The sequence below is a fragment of the Erinaceus europaeus genome, chromosome 10 (assembly GCF_950295315.1).
Source record: "Erinaceus europaeus chromosome 10, mEriEur2.1, whole genome shotgun sequence".
Lineage (NCBI taxonomy): Eukaryota > Metazoa > Chordata > Mammalia > Eulipotyphla > Erinaceidae > Erinaceus > Erinaceus europaeus.
The window spans coordinates 53,627,284-53,651,530 of NC_080171.1; the positions used below are offsets into that span (position 1 = coordinate 53,627,284).

The 24,247-nt window shown below is 41.8% G+C and overlaps 1 protein-coding gene and 1 pseudogene across 1 annotated transcript in view; one reads left to right on the forward strand and one right to left on the reverse strand.

Annotated features, from left to right (window-relative positions):
- Positions 1-24,247, reverse strand: part of SAXO1 (stabilizer of axonemal microtubules 1) — a 174,680-nt gene that overhangs the window by 122,397 nt on the left and 28,036 nt on the right. The window lies entirely within an intron of this gene.
- Positions 16,336-16,933, forward strand: LOC132540736 (ubiquitin-conjugating enzyme E2 variant 1-like; annotated as a pseudogene).

Sequence of the window (24,247 nt, forward strand, 5' to 3'; positions counted from 1 at the left end):
CCTAATTGCATCTGCTCTAGTCCTACTTTTTGTTCCTGTTCTTTAACCATTTTGTCTCAACATAGGTCATGTCACCTTCCAGACACCAGGTTACAGATGCTACCATGACTCCATCCCAACTTCTCTGGGCAGATGATCTCACCAATGTGTGCTGGATCCTTGTATCTCCAAAGCTCTGATCCACTAGGGAAAGACAGAGACAGGCTGGGGGTATGGATCAACCTGTTAGCACCCATGCTCAATGGAGAAGCAATTACAGAAGCCAGAACTCCTACCTTCTGTACCCCAAAAACAGGCTTGATCCATACTCCCAGAGGGGTAGAAGTGATAGGGGGAAGAAAAAAGGGCTCTGAACTCCAGCTCCATCAGCACCCAGAGAGAGAGAAGGAAAACGAGAGGGACATATGGAGGTAGTAATGTTGTCATGAGTGGCTTGAAGGGTAAGAGAGGCTTTAATCAGGAGAAAAAGTGGAGAATTATGTATAAATACTAACAGATAGTTGTAGAGAAGATGGCTGGCCCATTTCTACAACCTTAGGGGAACTATGGTGGCTTGCAGTGGGGTGACTGAAGATTCAGAACACTGATGGTAAGAATGGAGTGGATTTATACCCCTTTTGACATATAATTCTGTAAATCAATATTAAATTACTAATAAAAGTTAAAAAAGAAAAGAAATATATAAAAAAAGAGTGCTGCCAATATTTTCATCTAAGTATTTGCTAATTTCTGATCGAACCAAATACACCCATCCAAAAATATATGTATATGCCTTTGTTCATTGCAGCAAAATTTGTAATAGCCAAAATCTGGAAGCAACCCATGTGTCCAACAATAGGTAAGTGGCTGAGAAGGTTGTGGCCAATATACACAATGGAATAATACTCAGCTATGAATAATGAATTTACCTTCTTCGTCTCATCTTGGATAGAACTTGAAAGAATCATGTTGAGATAAGCCAGAAAGAGAAGGATGGATATGGGATGCCCACTATCGCCATTACTATTCAACATAGTGTTGGAAGTTCTTGCCATAGCAATCAGGCAGGAGCAAGGAATTAAAGGCATACAGATTGGAAGAGAAGTCAAACTCTCCCTATTTGCAGATGACATGATAATATACATAGAAAAACCTAAGGAATCTAGCAAGAAGCTTTTGGATATCATCAGGCAATACAGTAAGGTGTCAAGCTACAAAATTAACATTCAAAAGACAGTGGCATTCCTCTATGCAAACACTAAGTTAGAAGAAGTTGAAATCCAGAAATCAATTCCTTTTACTATAGCAACAAAAACAATAAAATACCTAGGAATAAACCTAACCAAAGAAGTGAAAGACTTGCATACTGAGCATTATGAGTCACTACTCAAGGAAATTGAAAAAGACACAAAGAAGTGGAAAGATATTCCATGTCCATGTGTTGGAAGAATTAACATCATCAAAATGAATATACTACCCAGAGCCATCTACAAATTTACTGCTATCCCCATCAAGATCCCAACCACATTTTTTAGGAGAATAGAAAAAATGTTACAAATGTTTATCTGGAACCAGAGAAGACCTAGAATTGCCAAAACAATGTTGAGAAAAAAGAACAGAACCAGAGGCATCACACTCCCAGATCTCAAACTGTATTATAGGGCCATTGTCATCAAAACTGCTTGGTAGTGGAACATGAATAGACACACTGAGCAGTGGAATAGATTTGAGAGCCCAGAAGTAAGCCCCCACACCTATGGACATCTAATCTTTGACAAAGGGGCTCAGAATATTAAATGGGGAAAGCAGAGTCTCTTCAACAAATGGCATTGGAAAAAATGGGTTCAAACATGCAGAAGAATGAAACTGAACCACTGTATTTCACCAAATACAAAAGTAAATTCCAAGTGGATCAAGGACTTGGATGTTAGACCACAAACTATCAGATAACTAGAGGAAAAGATCGGCAGAACTCTTTTCCGCATAAATTTTAAAGACATCTTCAATTAAACAAATCTAATTACAAAGAAGACTAAGGCAAGTATAAACCTATGGTACTACATCAAATTAAAAAGCTTCTGCACAGCAAAAGAAACCACTACCCAAACCAAGACACCCCTCACAGAATGGGAGATCTTTACATGCCATACATCAGACAAGAGGCTAATAACCAGAATATATAAAGAATTTGCAAATCTCAACAACAAGACAACAAATAACCCCATCCAAAAATGGAGGGAGGACATGGAAAGAATATTCACCACAGAAGAGATCCAAAAGGCCGAGAAACACATGAAAAAATGCTCCAAGTCTCTGATTGTCAGAGAAATGCAAATAAAGACAACAATGAGATATCACTTCACTCCTGTGAGAATATCATACATCAAAAAAGGTAACAGCAGCAAATGCTGGAGAGGTTGTGGGGTCAAAGGAACCCTCCTGCACTGCTGGTGGGAATGTCAATTGGTCCCACCACTGTGGAGAACAGTCTGGAGAACTCTCAGAAGGCTAGAAATGGACGTACACTATGATCCTGCAATTCCTCTCCTGGGGATATATCCTAAGGAACCCAACACACCCATCCAAAAAGATCTGTGGAAGGATGAATATGGGATGATCTCACTCTCAGGCAGAAGTTGAAAAACAAGATCAGAAAAGAAAACGCAAGTAGAACCTGAACTGGAATTGGCATACTGCACCAAAGTAAAAGCCTCTGGGGTGGGTGGGTAGGGAGAATACAGATCCAAGAAGGATGACAGAGGACGTGGGGGGGGTTGTATTGTTATATGGAAAACTGGGAAATGTTATGCATGTACAAACTATTTTATTTACTGTGGAATGTAAAATATTAATTCCCCAATAAAGAAATTTTTAAAAAAAGGTATGGTAAAAAAAAGGTATGGTGGGGATGGGAGGTTGCATATTTGAAGAGTTGAGTGATCATGGTACAAAATATTGGCTACATACTCAAACATTTATAATCCTCTTTTTTCATGGTTGTATACTAGAATTCCCTTTTTTATTATGAGAAAAACAGAAATTTCAGAACAATTCCTCACCATTTTATCTAGTGCAAGGATCAAGCTCAGGGGATCACATACACAAGAAGTACACTCAAGGTGGGGACATAGCATAATAGTTATGAAAGAAGACTTTCATGCCTGAGGCTCTTGAGCTCCCAGGTTCAATCTCTAGCACTACTATAAGCCAGAGCTGAGCAGTTCCCTGACATAAATAGAGGGGGGGGGGGGGAGAAAAGAAGGAAGGGAGGAAGGAAGGAAGGAAGGAAGGAAGGAAGGAAGGAAGGGAGAAAGGAATCAAGCACTGAGTCACTTCCCTCACCCCAGAATACACAATTTTAGCTGAGATAGCAAGAAAACCTTGTTAGGTACTTCTTTGTAGTCTCCACAAAAAGTGTACATGGAGTCGAAAAGGAGTAAAAAAGAATACTCCAGGCAAGGGTAGATAGCACAATGGTTATGCAAAGAGATTCTCACTCCAAGGTCCTAGGTTCAGTCCCCTCCATCACTATGAACCAGAACTGAGCAGTGTTCTGGTAAACACACACACACACACACACACACACATTATATTCATCCTTCCTGATATCTGGAACACTGATATAAAGACTGGAGATCAGTCATCTTGGATCATGAGGCAAAGTTCTAAAGAGGGAAAAATCAGTTACCCAGAGAGAGCCTGTGTCCCTGACATGATGAGTTGCCCTATCAGTCCTGGGCTTTACTTAGGTGGAAGAAAAGTAAACTTTTATCTTATATAAATCACTGTTATTTTAAGTTTTCTGACATATGAGAACTTTATCCTTAAAATTACAGTGGTATAAAGAGATATAACAAAGTTAATCTAAAACATAAAATTCTAAATGAGCTCTTAAGGACAAATATATGACCTAACTGGAGAAAAGTAAAAGGGGAAAGGGCAGATGGCCCACTTTGTCAGGACCTTACACTAACAAAGACTAAGAAAGTGAGCACATTAGATCTTATACTACTTAAAGGGGGCTGTAATATATAACTATGCTTTTATATTTATAGAAACTATTAGAAAGATGCATAAAAATCAAAAAACAGCGGTTGCCTTTGGTAAAAGAAATTAACGAACTATTTGAACTGTTTAACCATAAACTTGTATTTCCTTTAAAAAATTTTTTTGCTGAAATAAAATAACAGATAGTATAAATGCTACAAATATGAGCTTAAAACCACTGTAACACTTGCTGTAATATTGATGAAAGATTTGGGGCCATCAACTGTATTTTAATATGGATTAGCTTAGTTGAATTGTTTTCCACCAATAGACTAAAATAGTCACTCCTTTATTCATTCAAATGCTTGAGAGGCTACTGTACTCTCAACAAACTACTAAAATGGAACTTGACATCTTGCTTTTCAATAATGCACCACTGAGAAAAGTCTATGTTATAATGATACCTCAATGAAAATTTAATGAAATGAAAATTTGAAAATAGTAAAGGGAAAATTGAAGTCAGAAAAGAAGAGAAAAGTAATTATAAAAACTGGGGCACGGGGGTTGGGCGGTGGCGCAGTGGGTTAAGCGCATGTGGCGCAAAGCACAGAAACCGACGTAAGGATCCCGGTTTGAGCCCCTGGCTCCCCACCTGCAGGGGACTCGCTTCACAGGCGGTGAAACAGGTCTGCAGGTGTCTATCTTTCTCTCCCCTTCTCTGTCTTCCCCTCCTCTCTCCATTTCTCTCTGTCCTATCCAACAACGAATTGCGTCAACAAGGGCAATAATAATAACCACAACGAAGCTACAACAAGGGCAACAAAGGGGGGAAAAAAATGGCCTCCAGGAGCGGTGGATTCATGGTGCATGCACGGAGCCCAGCAATAACCCTGGAGGAGGAAAAAAAAAAACTGGGGCACATTTGTATATTTTCCTCATATTTGAGAGCTACTCCCTGCCCTAATCCAGCTTTCTTGCCCTATTCTAAATTCTGACATCTCCCCAGACAATATTTTTAGTCAATCTGCATGTTATCTTTCAGGTTTAGACAAAAATTACTAAAGTCATGGGCCGTTGGAAAATTCCTAAAATAGACTTCCTAGCTTCTTCTCACACCAAAACCCCTAATTGTATCTGCTCTAGTCCTACCTCTGGGTTCCTGTTTATTAAGAAAAAAAAAATCCTGCCTTTTTATCTTACCGTCTTTCAGCCACCAACTTGCAGATGCTACTAAGGCACATGTGTCCTAAAACCCCACCTCTCCAGAGCCCTACCCGACTAGGGAAAGATAGAAACTGGCTGGGTACCAGGTTCCAGATGCTACCATGATGCCAACCTGACTTCCCTGGGCAGATGACCCCACCAATGTGTCCTAAAGCCCCATCTCCTCAGACTTCCGCCCCACTAGGGAAAGAGAGAGACAAGCTAGGAGTTATGGATCAACCTACCAATGCCCATGTTCAGTGGGGAAGCAATTATTGAAGCCAGGCTTTCCACCTTCTATACCCTAATGACCCTAGATCTATTCTCCCAGAGGGATAAAGAATAGGAAAACTATCAGGGAAGGGGATGGGATAGGGAGTTCTGGTGGTAGGAATTGTGTGGAACTGTACCCCTCTTATCCTATGGTCTTGTCAATATTTCCATTTTATAAGTAAAAATTAAAAAGAGAAAGAAAGAAAGAAACAGTCTGGGAATATGGATCAACCACCCAACATGTCCAGAAAAGAAGCAATTACAGAAGCCAGACCCCCACCTTCAGCACCCCATAAAGAATTCTGGCCCATACTCCCAGAGAAGAATAAATAGGGAAGCTTACAATGGAGGGAATGGGACATGGGACTCCGGTGGTAGGAAATGTATGGAATTGTTTGCCCATTACCTTACAATCTTGTTAATCTTTATTAAATCACTAATAATATTTTTAACTGGGACACAAGGATCAGGCAGGTCCGGGGTCTCAATGAGGGTCTTTGCCAAAACCACAAGACTCTGAACATTTGAATGATGGGAAAACAGGAAGCCAGGAAACAGAAGAAATGCAAGGACCAACACAAGGAGCTGGGAGAAATTTTCCTGAATCTCCTGTACAACCACTCAGGCCAGCACCTCCTGCCATGTTATCACTGTAATTCCACTGAACCTATCTGAGATGTCACAGTGAGAGTGGCAAATCAAAAGACAGAAGGAAAGACACCTCAGTCACTGCAGAGAACTTTTCCTAAGATTAAACCAGTTAGTTATCTGCAAATATTTTTAGCATGCTTGCAACTTGGTAATTCAGCCAGGCAAATGCTGATCACCAGCTCCCAAAGTTCATTAATCTCCAAGTTTGACAGAAATTTGTTATCCTGCTAACTGAAATTCAGTTTACTCAAAATGGTCGAACTCACTCATATAGACAAGAAGAGGAGGAAGAAGGGAAAGGGAAGGGGGAGGAGGAGGGGGAGGAGGAGGAGGAGGAGGAGGAGGAGGAGGAGGAGGAGGAGAAGGAGGAGGAGAAGGAGGAGGAGAAGGAGGAGGAGAAGGAGGAGGAGAAGGAGGAGGAGGAGGAGGAGGAGGAGGAGGAGGAGGAGAAGAAGAAGAAGAAGAAGAAGAAGAAGAAGAAGAAGAAGAAGAAGAAGAAGAAGAAGAAGAAGAAAGACCTGCATTATGATCAGTGCCACACATAATCAGCAGACAGAACTCTATTGACGATAATTTTTATTCTCTGTGTGCAGAGAATATAAGACTAACAAGATGGCACAAAAATCAAGCTTCTCTATCAAGGATGGGGCGAAGAAACTTTACATGTTTTTAATATCAGGCTATTTTAAAAATTAAAAGAAAGTAAACCCCAGCAGAAATAATAATGGTAAAAAAAAAAAAAAAGTTTCAGAATTAAGTCACCCTGAACCGTCACAGTAGAAAAACGTTCCAAGATGATGCTGGTTTGTAAGCATGGGGAACCTCACCACTTCTGAGATTATAGCTTCATTTGAAACTAAAACTCAACTAGGAATACCCAGCGATATAGTGATGATGACATAAACAGCTCCAAAGGAAGCCCCCAGTTATAAGCTGCGTGGAAAGGGGGGGAAGATGACTGCAGATGCTTTTTTGGCTTTGTGCAAACTCCTGAGACCCCAGGTGGAAACTGTGAAGTAATAGAAGCAATTTGGTATTTAAATCTGCAAGAAGAGAAGTACACAGAATGAAATGGAACAAACATCAGGGAAAATTGAGATTTCTTGTGGTGTTATTCCCCAAGTGGAAGTGCTCTGCCTACTAAAACAGCTGTGAGAAATCCCTGACTTTTTCACTCTTTCATTACCAAAGCCTGTCATATTTTCCTTTACTCATGCAATTTCCATCACCTCAAAAGAGAATAAGTGCTGTACTAAAAAGACAAATTTCAATGAAGCTTCCGTCTTTCTTTTTTTCTTTCTCTCTTTTTTTCCTCTTTTCTTTCTTACAAATAAGCATTATTAACCTAAAAGAATTTCTATGAAGTTGAGACATAGTAAATTCATTTTCAATCACTCTGTACCTTCCTCTCCCAGAAGGGTTTAAAGTGCTCCAGTACCTCTGAAGAAATCCTTAGGCAGAAAATGCCTCATCCCCTATGGACAGGCAGCCCTAGTGCAAGGTCATGGCCTCATTATTAGCGAAAGAACCCACATTTCCTCTCTTCCCATCACACTCGTTTCTGATGGGAAATAAGGATGATTGCACGGAGTGCTATTTCTTTATACCTTCAGCCCTACTAAACAAACATTCCACTTGGCTGAGTTCTACACTTCTAGAAACCCCAGTCATTTAGAGTCTGGCCAAGAAAGGAGAAATAAAAAGGATTCTGGATACCCCAAATACTAATATACCAGACTCCATCCTTATTATTTCTAGTGCAGGCCCTTCTCTTTACTCCTTTATATATAGCTTGGTTAGCTGAGTGTCTAAAGACTTATTATATTTTTTTTATTGTTGTAGGGATTGTTGTTATTGATGTCGTTGTTGTTGGATAGGACAGAGAGAAATGGAGAGAGGAGGGGAAGACAGAGAGGGGGAGAGAAAGATAGACACCTGCAGACCTGCTTCACTGCCCTTGAAGAAACCTCCCTGCAGGTGGGGAGCCAGGGCTCAAACTGGGATCCTTACGCCTCCGGTCCTTGCGCTTTGCGCCACGTGCACTTAAACCACTGCGCTACCGCCCAACTCCCTAAAGACTTATTTTAACCCCACACCTATGGACATCTAATCTTTGATAAGAGGGACCAAAGTATTAAATGGAGGAAGGAGGCTCTCTTCAATAAATGGTACTGGGAAAACTGGGTTGAAACATGCAGAAGAATGAAATTGAACCACTTTGTCTCAGCAGAAACAAAAATTAACTCCAAATGGATCAAGAACCTGGATGTTAGACCAGAAACTATCAAATACTTAGAGGAAAACATTGGTAAAACACTTTCCCACCTAAACCTCAAGGACATCTTTGATGAAACGAACCCAGTTGTAAGGAAGACTAAAGCAGAAACAAACCAATGGGAATACATCAAATTGAAAAGCTTCTACGTAGCCAGAGAAACTATCACACAAACAAAGAGACCCCTTACAGCATGGGAAAAGATCTTCACATGCCATACATCAGACAAGAGACTAATCACCAAAATATACAAAGAGCTCAGGAAAGTTAGCAACAAAAAAGCAAATGACCCCATCCAAAAATGGGCAGAGTATCTGAACAGAACATTCACTTCAGAGGAGACCCAAAAGGCTAAAAAATATATGAAAAACTGCACCAGGTCGCTGATTGTCAGAGAAATGCAAATAAAGACAATGACATACCACCTCACTCTTGTGAGAATGGCATACATCAAAAAGACAGCAGCAACAAATGCTGGAGAGGCTGTGGGGACAGAGGAACCCTTCTGTACTGCTGGTGGGAATGTAAACTGGTCCAGCCTCTGTGTAGAGCAGTCTGGAGGACTCTCACAAGGCTAGACATGGACCTTCCATATGACCCAGTAATTCCTCTCCTGGGGATATACCCCAAGATTTCCATTCTTCTTCTAGCGTTTGCCCTTCTTCGACAGCATCAGGTTGAGCCTGATGTAAAGTTTTGAGACCTCCTTTGAATCTGGAGAGGTGGCAGTCGTTGACTATGTGGGTCATAGTCTGTCTGGAGCCGCAGGGGCAGTTCGGGTCGTCTCTGGCTCCCCAGCGATGGAACATAGCCTGTTTGATAGCGATTGAGGAGGGCCCAATCATAACGTGCTAGGTCAAAGCCGGGCTGACGCTTGCAGGGGTCTGTGATGAGGTGTTTGTTCTTTACCTCAGCTGACTGCCAGCTCTGTTTCCAAGAGACTGGAACAGAGAAGTTCAGTGTAGGCGTAGGGGACCAGATTGGGTGACGAGACGTCAAGCGTTGAACAGGGTGGGCGAAGATATCTGCCTATATTGGCAGGTCCGGTCGAGCGTAGACGTGGGAAATGAACTTAGATGATGCCGCATCCCGACGAATATCTGGCGGGGCGATGTTGCTAAGAACTGGCAGCCATGGAACCGGGGTGGAACGGATGGTTCCAGAAATTATCCTCATGGAGGAATATAATTTGGAATCGACCAAGTGGACATGGGGGCTACGGAACCATACTGGGGCACAGTAGTCTGCAGTGGAATAGCATAATGCCAGAGATGATGATTGTAGTGTGGAAGCGCTCGCTCCCCATGAGGAGCTGGCCAGTCTTGCAATGATGTTATTCCTTGCGCCCACCTTTGCTGCAGTTTTTGAGATGTTCGTGAAATGACAGAGTGCGATCGAGAGTAACGCCAAGATAGACTGGCTGGGCTTCATGCCAGATTCTCGCATCGCCAAGCTGCACATTAAGCTCACGTGAGGCCGAGGCATGGTGTAGATGGAAAACAGATGATACCGTTTTAGCAGTGCTGGGGATTAGTCGCCATTTTTTACAGTAATCAGATATCAGAGACATTCTTTCGTGAGTGTTTCCTCGAGGATGTCGGACTTGGATGCCTGAGTTGCACAGCAGATGTCATCGGCGTAGATGAACTTCCTTGAAGAAGTTTCTGGGAGGTCATTGATGTAAATATTAAATAGCGTAGGAGCCAGAACAGAGCCCTGGGGGAGGCCACTTGAGACAAGTCTCCATCTGCTAAACTTGTCACCCAGATGTACCCGGAATCTTCTGTTTTGGAGAAGAAACGATATAGTGTTGGCCACCCATGGAGGCAGGCATCTTGAGATCTTGACTAGGGATGGGATATAGAGATCTGGTGGTGGGAATTACGTGGAGTTGTACCCCTCCTATCCTATGGTTTTGTTAATGTCTCCTTTTTAAAAAATGTTTTCTTTTTTTAAAGGAAGGAAGGAAGGAAGGAAGGAAGGAAGGAAGGAAGGAAGGAAGGAAGGAAAGAACCAGAAAAAAACAAAAAAAAACTCTTATTTTAAAAAATACTTTGTGGGGGTCGGGCGGTGGCACAGTGGGTTAAGCGCATGTGGCACAAAGTGCAGGGACCAGCATAAGGATCCCGGCTCGAGCCCCCGGCTCCCCACCTGCAGGGCGGTGAAGCAGGTCTGCAGGTGTCTATCTTTCTCTCCCCCTCTCTCTCTGTCTTCCCCTCCTCTCTCCATTTCTCTCTGTCCTATCCAACAACAAAGCAACGTCAACAATGGCAATGATAACTGCAACGAGGCTGCAACAACTAGGGCAACAAAAAGGGGGAAAATGGCCTCCAGGAGTGGTGGATTCATGGTGTAGGCACCGAGCCCAGCAATAACCCTGGAGGAAAAAAAAATTTTTTTTTAATTTTTAAATAAATTTTAAAAAATACTTTGTAAAAGCAATTACAAGAACACTTATTTTCTTAATGAAAAAAAAAAAGGAGAGGATGGTATGCAAAACTCTGGTGGTGGGACCTAAGTAGACTTGTACCCCTCTAATTCAACAGACTTGTCGTTCAGAATTAAATCAATAAAAAAATTTTAATCAGGTTGCGTTAACTATTCAAGTCATATATTACCAACTAGGAAAATACAGATGTTGGTACAAGCTTGGAATTAAGCAGTAAAGAACCAAATACAAAAAAAAAAAAAACTTGTGTTCATCTACCAAATACTGAATAATTAACCACATGCCAGGCTGCAAGATAAACACTTTGCCTACATCATCACACAAACCCTTTTCTATACCCCTAGTCTACATAGTAAGGAGCTAACTTTCAGAAAGATTTTATTTACTTTATTCATAATTTAATACTGATTTACAAAATTTTAACAGGTATAATTCCACACCATTCCCACCACCAGAGTTCTTATGTGAACATTCTCTCCACTGGAAACTGCAGTAGTTCTCCCAAGATCATATGGGTTAACTGTCATTGCTATGATGATATAAACTGCATTCCTCTCTAATTGTTACATGAACATGCTCCTGGTGTATTGGTTTGAAACCCCATAAACACAGGGACTAAGTCTGCTACTACCCTAATATTAGCCTGAAATTGAAGCCAAGTTCAGAGCCTTACAAAGGCATCTATCTATTGGGTGCTCTGAAAAGTCATGACATATTTGGTATATGTATGGTATTTTCCCCACCCAAAATATGTCATGACTTTTTAGGTTTTAGTACCAAATAATTCATTTTCAACTCTTCTATGTACCCAAATTCTATGAAACTACTTAATGAGTATGTGAATCCATTGTCCTGCTCTGGGAAGGAGTGGGCACACACACACACTTCATTTTCATGACTCACTTTCACCATCTGCATTAAGAACGGGACCAAAAGTAAGTTCGCAGAGTATGACTGAAGGGTAATCATCCTGAGGAGATTCCCCCCCCCCCCCCCGCCTCAACAAACTAAACACAAGTAAAAGACACTAAAATGTTTTCCTAGTATGCACTCATATTCCTTGTGCAGTCAGAGTTACATCATGTAAGGCCCAAGGCTGGGTCGAAATCCTTTCTGACTATAGATAACTTAGTGGAAACTTTAAGGTCAAAAATAGGATTCAGAGCTGGGAAGAAAGCTCAGTCTGTTGAGATATTGGCTGGCATGCCCAGGGCCCCAGAGGCCACAAATCCAATGCACAGCACCAGCTTATGTCAGAACTGAGCAGTGCTCTAGACTTCTCTCTTACCCGTAACTACTGGGTGTCAGAAAAGTCATGATGTATTTTTTCTGTGTCTATGCAAAAGACACGTCATGACTTTTTCAGCAACTAAATAAATGCATTTTAAGGGAATACAGTGGCTAGAGCATTGGACTTGGAATTAGAGATTCAGAGTTCAATCCCACCATCACGTGTGCCAGATGAACACTCTAGGTCTATCTTTGCTTCTCTCTTCTGTTAATGAATAAATCCTTTTCAAAGAAAATAGAATTCATAGACTTACATCTCAGTATTAGCCTTATCTGCTGCAATATGGCTATGTTTTTAGAGACAGAGGCAAAGAGTGTGTGAAAAAGACCACAGCATCGACATGGCTGTCAATGCAGTCAAGGACCAGGTTCAAACCTGGGTTGCCAACATGGCCAAGGCAGTATACTATAAAAGCATGCTATTTTGCCAGTCCTGGATAGATTACTAAACGCAAACTGATACAGAAAAAATGCACAACCAAAGCCAGTTTAAAAAAAAAAAAAAAAAAGCATGCCTGGCTCTCACCTCACTGAAAGCTCTAGTGCTGTACTTTCAGCATACTGCCCTACCCCACCTCTGTATGGTTCTTTCTATCAGAAAAAGTTAGCCCAGAGTGGTGAGGTCTTAGAGATGACCAATAAATTAGTAACTACACCAAGATCCAATTACACCATTTGTTAACCAGCTTAGCTGTCTCTTCATCTTTTCCATATTTCCACATATTATTAAGCCACATCAAATCTTGTGACTTTTTAAGGATGGGTTAAAAATAGAAGAAGATGGTCCAGAGAGACAGTTCACGGGGAAAGGTGGCTGCATTGCCAGGTATGTGCTCAGGCCTCCACAGCATATGGGAAGTCAGGCCTCACAAAAAGACTGAGAAGATGTCCCAGAGTGGTAAATTCCCACTTTTGTAAGGCCCCAGTTTCACAGAAAAAGAGGAGGAGAAGGAGGAAGAGGAAGATGAAAAAAAGAAAAAGCCACAAATGAGGAAAAACATGAAAGGAGAGGAGGAGGGAGAGGGGGGAGGGGGAGGGAGGGAGCTGGTGAGCTTCTTTGTTTTAACAAAAGCAAACAACGAGAACCCACAGAGAAAGTAATATCTAAAACCTTTTTTTTCCACTTATCTTAGTCACTATAAAAGGGTAATGAGCTAGTGTGTTTTTGTTTTTTGAGATCTATTCAAGTACACTTATAGCTGGAAAGGTACCTCACCTCTAACTCTTCCCTAATCTTTGGGCCTAAATCAACTAAACTGTAATACTATATAGCAGGTGGCTGAGGGCCCGGCTCAGTGGGCACAACACAGGGCTGGCATATCTGAAATTCAATCCCTGACAGCACATATGCCAGAATAGTGCTCTAGTCTCTGACTCTCGCTTTGTCTCTCTCTTGATAAAAGTTTTAAAAAACAAAGGCTATAAACAGGATCTGAAGTAGACACTACTCCACACAGTCGCAGTCTGGTATGTGGATTTACCTACATGCCTGCAGCTCTAGCCTGGCCCATGGAGGATAAGGGCACACAGAGTGTGAGGAACAACAATACAGCTAAGGTACACATAGCACCCTGCTCCCCAAAACAGGTCTAGGAGGGTGTTCCCCTCCTCCAGCCCCTTGTGGAAGAAGCCATCAGAACATTACACTCTTCAAACAAGTTGATCATAACACTCCCTTCTACTCAAAATTCTTGATAAGCAGCCTGGTGAGTCTTGGACTCCTGTTAATTTTTCATAAGAAAAATACTATCTGATCAGCAAAACTGAGTTTCCAGGTTTCCTCTGCAGATGTCTCATTCCAAATAAACAGACGTTCTGGTTAACACGTCAGTCTCCACTGGCCTGGTTAGTGTCTAAGCATGCCAGTGCAAATGCTCTGCTCTCAGGCACTGACAAAAATCAACATTCTGTGCCAGCAAGCAGCAGCAAAAGAAAAAAAAAAAAAAAAGCCCATCTGTGAAATGCCTGAGGGTCAGACATCTCCCTGAAGCAGACCTGCCTCACATGGCCTCAAACATTCATACCCTCCACCTCAGCAGAAAGGTGGCTTCAGAAGCCACTGTGGATGCAGCTTGACTCCCCCCCAATGCTTTCATTCAAACCAGTTTTCAGATGAATCAGGATTGCACACAGTGTGCCCGTTCAGCTTAAAAAAAAAAATAAAATAAAAAAAAAAAAAAAAACAATGAACAGTTCATCATCTCTAACAAAACTAACAGCTTTTGGTTTTGCCATTCCAGCCCTTTTTTCTTTTTTAGAGATTATATTGCCCTCTTGTGGGAAGTAAGAAGGTAAAAGTTTCCTGATATTACCTCCTCCCCTTTCATCTAGAAGACAATGGAGGGAACCATCCCATCTGGAGCACTAGTTGTCCACTCAAAAATGTAGGTATGGGGAGCCGGGCTGTAGCGCAGCGGGTTAAGCGCAGGTGGCGCTGAGCGCAAGGACCGGCATAAGGATCCCGGTTCAAGCCCCCGGCTCCCCACCTGCAGGGGAGTCGCTTCACAGGTGGTGAAGCAGATCTGCAGGTGTCTGTCTTTCTCTCCTCCTCTCTGTCTTCCCCTCCTCTCTCCATTTCTCTCTGTCCTATCCAACAACGACGACTACAACAACAATAAAAAAAAAGACAACAAGGGCAACAAAAGGGAAGATAAATAAATAAAATTACACACACACAAAAAAAAAATGTAGGTATGACACTGTCACATCATTTTTTAAATGAAGTCCAGACTCTGTTAAAATAATCAAGAGATTTCACATATTATTAGCAACGAATTCCACCTTTCACAGGGAAAAAATAGCAAACAATTAGCTTGTGAACTGAATATTGGGCATTAAGATCTCTCAGGCTGGTGAGTGTATACAAGGTGTCAATGTATTTAGTATATAATTGCTAGTTGTGGGGCCATGGGAGGCAGGCCTACTCCAGGGAGATGTCTGACCTGCAGGCATTTCATAGATGGGCATTTTTTGCTGCTGCTTGCTGGCACAGAACATTGATTTTCTTTTTCCCTTTTTGTTGCCCTTGTTGTTTATCATCATCCTTTTTATTGTTGTTGGTGTTATTGCTGTCATTGTTGGATAGGACAGAGAGAAATGGAGAGAGGAAGAAAAAACAGAGGGGGAGAGAAAGACAGACACTTGCAGACCTATTTCACCGCCTGTGAAGCAAACCCCCTGCAGGTGGGGAGCCGGGGGCTCAAACCAGGATCCTGATGCCAGTCTGTGTGCTTTCCACCATGTACGTTTAACCCACTGTGCCACCACCTGGCTCCCAGAACACTGATTTTTGTCAGTGCCCAAGAGCAGAACATTTGCACTGGCATGCTTAGACACTAACCAGATGGTGATACACTTGGTAGAGTGTACACATTACAGTGCACAAGGACTCAGGTTCAGGACTCCGAATTCAAGACCCTGATCCAGACCTGAAGAGTGGAAGCTTCACAATTGTGAAACAATATTTTAGGTCTCTCTCTCTCTCTCTCTCTCTCTCTCTCCCACCCCCTATCTTGATTTCTGTCTCTATCCAAAATTAATAAACAAATGAAAGGAACAGTGATACACACAGTTAAGCACACATAGTATTAAGTGCAAAGGCCCAGGTTTGAGCCCCCAGCTCCCCACCTGTAGGGAGCAACACTTTATGAGAAGTGAAGTAGGTCTGCAGGTGTGTCTCTCTTTCTCTCTGTCTCTCTCTCTCTCTCTCTCACCCTCACCTCTCAATTTCTCTATCCTACCCAATAAAATGGAAAAAAAAATGGCCACCAGGAGCAGTGGATTTGTAGTGCTAGCACCAAGCCCCAGTGATAACCCTGAAGGCAATAAATAAACAAATAAAAATATAAAAAGTTGCTAGTTAGGATGTGAGAGGTCAGTGTAGTGAGTATACAAGATGTTAATATAGTCAGCATCATTTGGCAATCCTGGATGGCAAGATGCCTGGTAAAGAATAGCTGAAGGGGGTCGGGCGGTGGTGCAGTGGGTTAAGCGCATATGGCGCAAAGTGCAAGGAGTGGTGTAAGGAACCCGGTTCCAGCCCCCAGCTCCCCAGCTGCAGGGGAGTCGCTTCACAGGCGGTGAAACAGGTCTGCAGGTGTCTATCTTTCTCTCCCCTCCTCTGTCTTCCCCTCCTCTCTCCATTTCTCTCTTACCTGTCCAACAACAAAGCAAAGTCAACAATGGCAATAATAACTGCAACGAGGGCAACAAAAAGGGGGGAAAAAATGGCCTCCAGAAGCGGTGGATTCATGGTGCAGGCACTGAGCCCAGCAATAACCCTGGAGGAAAAAAAAAAAAAAAAGAATGGTTGGGAGTTGTACCCCTCTTATCCTATGGCTGGTGTTTCCTTTTTGTAAATAAAATTTTTTTTAAGTTGGAGAGAGATAGAACATGGCAGCCACAGCAGGCTCAATAATAAAAGAATCACAATTTCCAACTATTAGAAGGCGGCCAGAAAACTGTGGGATATGGGCACAATTAGCTGGGGTCTAGAAGATGATGCAAACATGACACTTACAAGATGGACAGGGAAGGTAACTGGGCCTCCAAGAACACTTTATGAAAACTGATTACACAGCCCTAAAATAGGATGTGACCTAAATACCCAGAAGCACCTCCCCTTTGTGAGATTTGTAACAAAAATTAATATGAATGGAGTAAATAATTCTAATGAAGGGATAGACCCAAGAACTTTATCAGTGCTAGCAAAATGGCAAAATTCATATAGTATCAAAATTATCCCACAAAAGCTTCAATGCCTAATGATGTCTAAAGGAAATATGAAACTTTCTCAGCCACCTGAAAGACAGTGTTATAGCAATTAATCCACCTCTCCAGATTCAAAGGAGGTCTCGAAACTTTACATCAGGCTCAACCTGACGCTGTTGACTGGCTACGGAAGAAGGGCAAACGCTAGAAGAAGAAGAAGCAATTAATCAAAAAGAAAAGCCACCATCCCTCCCCCATCCCTTATTCGATTTAAGCAGTCTTTATTTTCCACAGTAGTAAATCCTCTAGATCCATCTTGTAGACCTCAAAGTGCAAGAAAGGAAGCTCCCATTCAAAGGGAATTGATCTCAAGATACTAATATTTTTACTTTATTATTGGAGAGAGACAGAGAAGTTGAAAGAGGTGGGGGAGAGGGAGGGAGGGAGGGAGGGGGAGAGAGAGAGAGAGAGAGAGAGAGGGAGGGAGAGAGGGAGAGTGACAGAGAGACACCCACAGCATTGCTCTACCACTTGTGAAGCTTTCCCCCTACAAGTGGAGATCTGGGGCTTCAACCTAGATCCTTGTGCACTATGATGTGTGCATTAAACCAGGTTCACAACCACCTGGCCCCTCAAGATACTATAAATGGTACTAATTTTTTTGTCCATATGAAATATATAACTTGTGCTATAACAAGAAAAAAAACAGGGGGGTGGGGGAGAGTACAGGTCCTGGAAAAGAATGACAGAGGACCTAATGGGGGTTGCATGGTTATGTTGAAAACTGAAAAATGTTATGCATGTACAAATTATTGTATTCACTGTCAAATGTAAAACATTAATCCTCCAATAAAGGGGGGGGAAAGTGGGGACCAGACAGCAGTGGAGCATCAAGTAACGTGCACATAGTACCAAGCTCAAGAACTGGTGCAAGGATCTGGGTTCAAGTCCCTGCTCCCCACCTGTAGCAGGGAAATTTCTCTCTCCCTCTCTATCTCCCCCTCCTCTCTCAATTTCCTTCTGTCTTATTCAAATGGGAAAAAAATGGTGGGCAGGAGTAGATAGCTCCAAAGTCCCAGGTTCAATCCCCCACACCACCATAAGCCGGAACTGAGCAGTGCTCTGGTAGGAAAAAAAAAAAAAATAGCCACCAGGAGCAGTGAATTCCTAGTACACCAAGCTCCCTCGCAATAACCTTAGAGGCAAAAAAAAAAAAATCAAACTAGAAAAAAGCTGGAAAGGGGCTTTGGAAAGTGTCTAGTTGGTCTTCTGATCAATGGACAACTATAAAAATCTTTATATCAAAGCCCCATGATTTAACTTTTAGAAAAAATACTTGCAGAAGTAGTACTGTGCTGGGAGGCAGACTGATGACTTGATGGTGGAGTGCTGGACTTGCATGTGTGAGATCCTGAGTTTAACCCACAGCAACAAATATGCCAAGGCAGTACTCTGGTTCTCACCTCTCTCCCCTTCTCATTTAATATGTCTTCAAGAGGAAAAGAGGTAGCCCTGTGCATTCAGACCAGTGGAACACAATAAAGAGCCCAGAAATAAGGCCACACATATATGGACAACTAATATCTAACAAAGATAAAAAAAAAAAAAAAAAAAAAAAACCATGCAATAGGGAAAATAGAATCTTCTCAATTAATGATGCTGGGAAAACTGAACAGCACATGCAAAAGATGAAAGCATTCCATCACTAACACCATACACCAAAATTAACTTAAAATGCATCAAAGACCTAGATATCGGATCTGAATCTATTAAATACAGAAAACAGTGAAATACATAGGAACCTTCATATCAAAGAAATGCCCATGATCTCTAGATTTGAACAAAATGTTCTACTTCACTTACCATTAGAGAAATGTAAATAAAAACTACAATGAGATACCACCTCATACCTGTAAGAATGATCTACATCAATGAAACAAGAAATGGCCATTATTGGCAAGGATGATGGAATTAAAAAATCTAAAAGAACCTTTATTACATTGTTGGTGAGAATGCAAACTGGTGCAGCCTCTGTGAAAAACAGTATGGAGAGTCCTAAAAAATATAAAAATGGAAATACCTTATGAGCTTGCAATACCACTCCTAGACATAGACCCAAAAGGTGTGAAAACACTGACTCAAAGGGAAGTAAGCACTCCTATATTTATAGCTGCTTTACTCGCAGTTGCTAAGAAGTAGAAACAGCCTAAATGCCCACTGGCAGAACAAGATGTCATGGTATATGTACTCCATAAAATACTACTCTCCAATTTAAAAAGATAGTGTGTCCTTCAGGATAAAATTGACGTAACTGGGGATGGTTATGCTGGGTGAGCTAAGGAAGGAAGTGAAAGAAAACTACAGGATGGTTTCATTCATCTGTGAAGTACAGAGAACTGAAACATCTGAACTTGCAAAACAAAATAAAAACATAGTCAAACTCGCAGTCTAAGTGAGAACTAAGCTGGTTACTGAGAAGGTGGGTGAAGCCACAGAACTCTGATAATGGGTACCTGTACTCTTATATAATCTTGTAAAATATTAAATCACTACTAAATATTTTAAATTTTAACACTGTATGGCCCTGTGACTAGGGCCTTCTATAGCAGGAGTGAAAGCTGAAACAAAGTAGCTGAAGAAAGTCCTCCTAATGTGGCTGAAAACCATAAGATTTTTCTATTTGTTAGTCAAATCTGACATAGATTTAAAAGCTTTCTGGGGGTTGGGGGAGCACCGAAGTTCAGGAGGACACAGCTTTGTCATAGGTGTTATCAGATTTTTTTTTCTCCACCCCACACACAGTGAGAGAAGGGACTCCCAACACTGAAGCTCCACAGGGGGAGCAAGGACAGTGGTGCTGAGAGACGGTGTTCTCTGCTTCTGTGAAGGCTAGGGAGCCAGTGAGCAATACCACAGAGCAGGCCTGTGAGCCCTGGAAAGCATTAAAAACCTCTTTAAGGGAAAGCAGGGAGGTTCGCAGTGAAAGGTCCTTTCCCAACAAAGCAAGTCAGAGCTCAAAACAGAAGACACTTCTGGCTGCCGGTGACAGAGGGTGTTGAGTGCTGGCATCACATGTCAAAGCTGGTTCCAAACAACAATTGCCAAAAAAAAAAAAAAAATTCTTTTAAGAACAGACCACATCTTGCCCTTTTCTTGTTGTTTTGTTGTTGTTGTTGTTTGTTTTGTTTGTTTATCAACGGCTGGAAAGGTCAGAAAGCTTCAATACAATGTCTCTTCTTCCAGAAGAAACACATGCCTTTTGTCTTTTAGGTCAGTACTCAATGAAGTAACCACATGTTTCTCCAAGTGTGATTGTGGTGTCTGGTTCCACCTGCATCAGAGTTACCATGTTAACTTAAAACTTTAAGGTTTCTCGACCTTGGAATCATAGAATCAAATATATGAAGGCAAGCCCGAGGGATTTAAATCTTTCAAGTAGCTCTCTGTTTGACTCTAGAGTGCATTCTGGTAGAGAACACTGAAGTTTCCAACCTTCACATGAAAGGGGACCATGACAAAAAAGAAAGAGAGGCAAGCTGGGAGTATGTATCGACCTGTCAACACCCATGTTCAGCCCCTGCTGAATAGAAGCCAGACCCTTCCACCTTCTGCATCCCACAATGACCTTGTGTCCATACTTCCAGAGGGTTAAAGAATAGGAAAGCTATCATGGGATATGGAGTTCTGATGGTGGGAGTCGTGTAAGTTGTACCCCTCTTATCCTATAGTCTTGTCAGTGTTTTCTTTAAATAAATAAATAAATAAATAAGAAGAAAAGAGGGAGTTGGGTGGTGGCGCAGCGGGTTAAGCGCACGAGGCGCAAAGTGCAAGGACCAGCATAAGGATCCCAGTTTGAACCTCTGGCTCCCCACCTGCAGGGGAGTCGCTTCACAAGTGGGGAAGCAGGTCTGCAGGTGTCTATCTTTCTCTCCCCCTCTCTGTCGTCCCCTCCTCTCTCCATTTCTGTCTGTCCTATACAACAATGACAATAATAACTACAACAATAAAACAAGGGCAACAAAATGGAAAATAAATAAATATTTAAAAGAAAAGGAGAGAAAAGAAAAGAAGAAAAAAAAAAAAAAGACTTTCTCTCCAAAGCCAATAGTGTAAGATCCATGCCTGTGATGAAGTCATTGGTGCAAGGCTATCAGATTACAATCCGTGCTTTGAGAGTAACTCCAGTTCAGTGATTCTTAACTAAGGACATTTGGCAATCTCAGGAAACATTTTGAGTGTCACAATTGGGTGGGTGGCACCGGTACCAAATAACAGGCCTCCATGACAAAAATGTGCTACCATTGAGAAACCATGCTTTGACCTAAACTATGTCTTCTATTTTCACAAATTAACATAGAAACTGTAATATTTTTTAACTATTAAACATCTGGAGTCTTTTCTTTGAGTCATTCCTAATCATCTGAAAGGTCATGACAGGTAAAGCTCACTTCCCACTATATAAACCAGGCACACCCTCTCCTCAGCCCCAAGTCCACAATTTAAGACCCGAGATGTGACTAAGCCATGGCCAATCAAAAGCACCCAGTGGTAACTATAATTGAAAACAAGTGACACAAAAGAAGCAATCAAAAGCATTGCATAACTGAAGGATTCTTTGCACAGCCAGGGCCATTGGCAGGCTGGTTCTCTGTACATTGAGGTGGCTGTAGCTGCAGCATGCCGAGTCCTGAGGGAACAGCAGTTGGATGAATTTTGGAGAATGGTGTGGGTTGGGGCTCTGGCCATAGCCTCTGAAATAATTCTGTGAACCAGCCTGTAGCTTTTCATTTGTTGAAGCCTGCTTAAATCAGCCTGTACCCATTCTGGTTGCTACAGTTGACAATTCAAATTATGCAACTATTCTAGGAGCCTTCACTAGTACCAGATGTATTATTTTAACATAGTCACTCCTAATAAAGTGTTGGGTTCTCAAGCATGAGGTCTGGAGTTCAATCCCAGCATCACATGTGCCAGACTGATACTCTGGCTTCCTCCTCCTCCTCCTCCTCCTCTTTTTCTCATTAATAAATAAATCTTTTTTTGGAAAGGAGGAGAAAGAGGATAGGAAGGAGGAGGAGGAGAATGCCCCTATATCCTCACCTGAAATAGAAACCAGAAGTTTAAAATGTTAAAGACAGGGCCTGGTGGTAGCACACCAGGCTAATTGCACACATCACTATACACAAAGACAGGTTCAAACTCCTGATCCCAACTTGCATGGGGGGAAGCTTGAGAAAGAGGGAAGTTTCACTAGTGGTGAAGCAGGTCTGTAGGTGTCTCTTTATCTCTTCCTGTCTTCCTCCCTCCTCTCAATTTCTCCCTGTCCTATCAAATAACTAAATAAATAAGGCCAACCCAGGTGTCCAACAATAGATGAGTGGCTGAGCAAGTTGTGATATATATATATATATATATATATATATATATATATATATATACACACACACACACACACACACACACACACACACACACAATGGAATATTACTCAGCTATAAAAAATGGTGACTTTACCATTTTCAGCCAATCTTGGATGGACCTTGAAAAATTCATGTTAAGTGAAATAAGTCAGAAACAGAAGGATGAATATGGGATGATCTCACTTTCAGGCAGAAGTTGAAAAACAAGATCAGAAAAGAAAACACAAGTAGAACCTGAACTGGAATTGGCATATTGCACCAAAGTAAAAGACTCTGGGGTGGGTGGGTGGGGAGACTACAGATCCAAGAAGGATGACAGAAGACCTAGTGGGGGTTGTATTGTTACGTGGAAAACTGAAAAATGTTATGCATGTACAAACTATTGTATTTACTGTTGAATGTAAAACATTAATTCCCCAATAAAAAAAATTAAATAAATAAATAAAGCCAATAGGAGTGGTGAACTCATCATGCAGTCTCTGAGCCTGGCCCAGAAATAATCCCAGTGGCAAAAAAAAAAAAAAAAAAAGTAAAGGCAGAGCTGGGGAGATAGTATGATGATTATGTAAAAAGACTTTAATAACTGAGGTTATGGGTCCCAGGTTCACCATCCAGAACCAATAAGCCAGAGCTGAGCAGTTCAGGGGGGAGGGAGCCAGAAATCTTAAATCCGGAAATGTCACTCAAAGCAGACACACAAGTGCACTATTGGGATAGAACACACTTTACAGGGGAGTCAGGTAGTGGCACAGTGGGTTAAGCGCATGTGGCACAAAGTGCAAGGACTGGCTTAAGGATCCTGGTTCGAGCCCCTGGCTCCCCACCTGCAGGGGAGACACTTCACAAGTGGTGAAGCAGGTCTGCAGGTGTCTGTCTTTCTCTCCCCGTCTTCCTCTCCTCTCTCCATTTTTCTCTGTTCTATCCAACAACAATGACATCAATAACAACAACAATAATAACCACAACAAAGTTAAGCAACAAGGGCAACAAAAGGGAAAATAAATATAAAAAATTTTTTAAAAACACTGTACTATTTTTGTTTTTCTTGTACTGTATTATGTGAAGGTATTTAAGATACTCCCTTTGTATGACGGGAGGAAGCACCATAATAATCTATTTCTAGATAGAACAGTGAAATAGAAATGCAAGTCCTCAGGTTCAAGACCTGCCACGATTAACAGTAAGGGCCAAGAAAGATTTTCAAAACAAGAACACAGTTTAGGGAAGATTTCAATGTGGTAGGAAATAGATAGTCAATAGAAAAGCTTTCATAGGGGGCCAGGCGATGGCGCACCAGGTTAAGAACGTAATGTAAAGTGCAAGAACCCAAGCAAGGATTCTAGTTCAAGCCCCAGCTCCCCACCTGCAGGGGTGTTGCTTCACAAGCAGTGAAGCAGGTCTGCAGGTGTCTACCTTTCTCTCTCCTCCACCTCCAATCTTTTCCCCTCCTCTCTCAATTTCTCTCCATCCTATCCAACAACAACAATGGAAAAAAGATGGCCACCAGGACGAGTGGATTCGTAGTGCACGCACGGATAACCTTGGAGGGGAAACAAAAGAAAGGGAGGGAGGTAATAGCTGAAAACTTCTCTAGTCTAGACAACATCAAAGACATAAAGATTCAAGAAGCCCAGAGAGTCCCAAACAGAATTAACCCAGACTTAAAGACACCAAAACACATCATATTTAGAATGGAAAGGAATTAGGATAAAGAAAGGATCCTGAAGGCTGCACGAGAAAAACAAAGAGTCACCTACAGAGGAAAACCCATAAGATTAGCATCAGACTTCTCCTAACAAACACTATAGACCAGAAAAAAATGGCAAGATATCTATCGAGTGCTCAACAAGAAAGGCTTTCAACCAAGAATACTATATCCTGCTAGACTGTCATTCAGACTAGATGGAGGCATCAAAACCTTCTCAGACAAGCAACAGTTGAAAGAATCAACTATCACCAAGCCTGCCCTGAAGAAGTTCTGAAAGGTCTTCTATAAACAGTCAGACCATC